Genomic DNA, 3,414 nt, shown 5'->3' with positions numbered 1-3,414 from the left:
ACCAGCAGTTAGCGTAATGGCTATGTCGCTGGATTCCCACGTAGTCAACTGCGGTTCGTGTCCTGGACCCAGTGCTTAAAACTCACGCCGGGCGCGTGTGCGTGTGTGCCCAAGATCCCGAGAGGAGAATGGAGGAGAAGGGATTGCGGCATGACCATTCCCCCTGGGGGGTGATTTCTCACTTTCTGTCTCTATGTCTCTCTCTGTCTGTCTGGCGAGCGTACGTGCCCTATAGCGAAAACCTCTCCCCCCCCCAAAAAAAGAAATATACACGGGGACCAGCAGTTAGTGTAATGGCTATGTCGTTGGACTCCCATGGACTCCCGTGTAGTTGACCGCAATTTGAGTCTTGGACCCGGTGGCTTAAACTCACGCCAGGCGTGTGTGCATGTATGCCCACAATCCCAAGAGAAGAATGGAGGAGAAGGGATTGTGGCGTGGCCATCCCTGCTGGGGGGTTATTTTTTGCTTTCTGTCTCTCTGTCTCTCTCTGTCTTTCTGGCGAGCTGTAGAAAAAACAAAAAAAACTCTCCAAAAAAAAAAAAAAAATAGAAACATACATGAACATGCAGACAGATGCAGAGATTCATGGCTTCTTTCTGTCCTGAAACTTTAGCCATGTGTCAGGTACAATCATGTACAACTCACTAGTCAGATACAAATACAAATTGTGTTCTTGTCAGTTAAAGTTACCTGTTTAGTTGGCTAAAACTTTCATTAATATTTGCAAAAAAGACTTATAAGCTTTATCATTTGCCACATTCTTTGTAAAAAGTTTCTCTTTTTCTCCTTCAGATGAATCATTTTGCTGATGCTTGTGTCTTAAAGATTTAGGCACCTCAAAGGCATAGACAAAAGATGTGAGATGTTCTCCGAGGAGGTCTGGAGCATATTCACTTAGTATTATGAGTCAATCTTATTGAAATTATGGTGAGTGACTACAAAGACATCCGATCTGTTTCCAAGTAGTCCTTATCCTTTTTAGCCCTAGGCAGTTGCTTTTAGTTTTGCACAAGAGCTAAGAGTTTTGCACGAAGATCCAAGATTTGAATTTAGTTGTTGCAGATAACCCTGGCTCATTTGGGGATCTAATTTTTAAAGGAGGTGGGTGCTGAAGGGGTTTTTCTCAAACAGAAAAAGCAAGAGCTCAGAGAGGCTTGTAGATTGAGAATCATGTTTCATTAGCACACTGCAGAGATTTCTTTAGACAATTTTCAAATCATTCTGTCTTTAGAAGACTTTATTTTTATTGATTAATTATTTCAAAATTTTTTAGTTTTGCTATAGGGTGCATGCACTTTCCACAGAGAGAAAGTGAGAGATCATCTCGCAGGAGGGGTGGCCATGCTGCAATCCCTTCTCCTCTGTTCTCCTCTTGAGATTTTGGGCATGCACACATATGCCCATGATGTGTTTTCCAAACACCAGGTCCAGGATTCTAGCCACATAGTTGGTCACGTGCTATCTAGCTACCTTCAACACCATGCCACCAGTTGGTTCATCCCCCTATTTTAAAAATTATTTACTTATTTAATTCCATTTGTTGTTACTATTATTTTAAAAATTTGAGCAGAGAGAGACAGAGAAAGAAAAAGGGAAAGGGAGAAAGCAAGCTACCAGGTCTGGGACTTGAACCACATTCAGCCATGTGGAAATCCAGTGCCTCTAACCACCACACCAACTGCTGGTCCCTCTTTTTTTGTTTGTTTTTTAATGAGCCCTATAAATGAATAGTTCCTTGGTTTAAAACTTCTCCATAGTGGTCACTGTAAACCTATGTCATTTTGGAAAAGTGTACCTATTTCTCTAGGAAGCAACAGGTTCTGAGTTCATAATTTCTCTTTTTTTTTTTTTTTTTTTTTTGAGAAATTTTCACTATAGGGCGTGTGCACTCATCAGACAGACAGAGAGAGACATAGAGACAGAAAGCGAGAAATCACCCCCCAGGGGGGATGGTCATGCTGCAATCCCTTCTCCTCCATTCTCCTCTCCGGATCTTGGGCACGCACGTGCACGCCCCCGGTGTGAGTTTTAAGCCACTGGGTCAGGACGTGAACCACGGTCAACTACGTGGGAGTCCAGCGACATAGCCATTACGCTAACTGCTGGTTCCCTCTCTTTTGTTTTTTAAATGCATTTGTACTTATTTAGTTGTGTAAAGAGATTATTATAGTTTTTCTCTTTTTAAAATTACTTAATTTTTATTTATTATTATTATTTTTAAATTTGCTACAGGGCACACGCACTCACCTGAGAGAGAAAGAGAGAAGGCAAGCCGCCAGGTTGGGAACTCAAACCGCAGTCAGCCATGTGGGAATCCAGCATTTTAACCACCACACCACCTGCTGGCCTCTGAGCTCATAATTTCTAAATGTAAAATTTGATAGTGTTCTGGACAGAGAAGTCGCAGGTCCCTTTGATGTGGATGAACTCATAATATCCGGTCTTTCTAAAATTTTACTCACCCGAGGCCTCCAACTGGACCCTGTCCAGTTCCTGTGAAATATGCAGTTCAATCGCTGGATCCCAATCTGGGTTCCAGATCTCTCACTTAGAAGCTAATGCCACTGACTGGACCCAGTCCTGTTCCTGTCGAACATGGGGTCTGCTCTCTGCAACCAACCAGAAATAAAATTATTCCGGCTCAGAGTGCTTAGACGCAAGTTGCCGAGTTCGGCATCTAAAAGGAACTCGCCCAGCAACCACCACATGTAACGAGAAAACTCCAAGCACAACGGGCCCTGCAGAGACCTGAATCTGGGTAGTCACGCTCCTGGAGGGTGCTGGGGGTCTCCTTCAGATCCTGTTCTTCTGACAGCAAACTGTTAAAAGGAAAATCTGTAAAAAGAAAAATTTTAGAGAGTTTGAGGAAGAAGCATGAATTGGGGAACGCCAGGCCAAAAGTTTAGTGTGTTCCAATGACAATCATCAGAGGCAAGTATTTATGGGGAAAACGCAGAAGCAAAATAAGGAAATTATGTTATTGGCTTACAATGACAGAATTCCCATGTGTGTGCGCGCACGCGTGTGTGTGTGGTGTTGTAAGTCAAGGTCTTGCTGTGTTACAATCCTCCTGCCCCAGCCTCTCTGAGTTGCTGCAATTAAAAGCACACACCAGGGCATGGGACCAGCAGTTAGCGTAATGACTATGTTGCTGAACTCCCATGTAGCCAACCGTGGCTCGAGTTCCGGACCCAGTGGCTTAAACTCACACCAGGCACATGTGTGAGTGCCTAAGATCCCAAGAGAAGAATGGAGGAGAAGGGATTGTGGCATGGCCATCCCCCTGGGGGTGATTTCTCACTTTTGATCTCTCTGTCTCTCCCTGTCTTTCTGGTGAGCGCATGCACCCTATACCAAAACACACACACACCGCCCCCCCCGCCAAAAAAAAAAAAAAGGAAACCACCAGGG

At 44.0% G+C, this 3,414-nt stretch overlaps 1 long non-coding RNA gene across 4 annotated transcripts in view; it reads right to left on the bottom strand.

Moving 5' to 3' along the window:
* The window catches only part of LOC102491463 (uncharacterized), a 37,560-nt gene that overhangs the window by 29,669 nt on the left and 4,477 nt on the right, over window positions 1–3,414 (bottom strand). For all 4 annotated transcript variants that reach the window (XR_003550282.1, XR_003550283.1, XR_001370763.2 and 1 more), the window contains exons 2-3: window positions 2,752–2,838; window positions 2,466–2,612 (exon numbers count right to left, since the gene is read on the bottom strand). This is a non-coding gene — a long non-coding RNA (uncharacterized LOC102491463). The remainder of the gene's footprint in view (window positions 1–2,465; window positions 2,613–2,751; window positions 2,839–3,414) is intronic.

Source organism: Tupaia chinensis, unplaced genomic scaffold (assembly GCF_000334495.1).
Source record: "Tupaia chinensis unplaced genomic scaffold, TupChi_1.0 Scaffold000387_1, whole genome shotgun sequence".
NCBI lineage: Eukaryota > Metazoa > Chordata > Mammalia > Scandentia > Tupaiidae > Tupaia > Tupaia belangeri.
The sequence above is the reverse complement of the archived record's forward strand: the minus strand, read 5'-3'. Positions and strand labels throughout refer to the sequence as shown.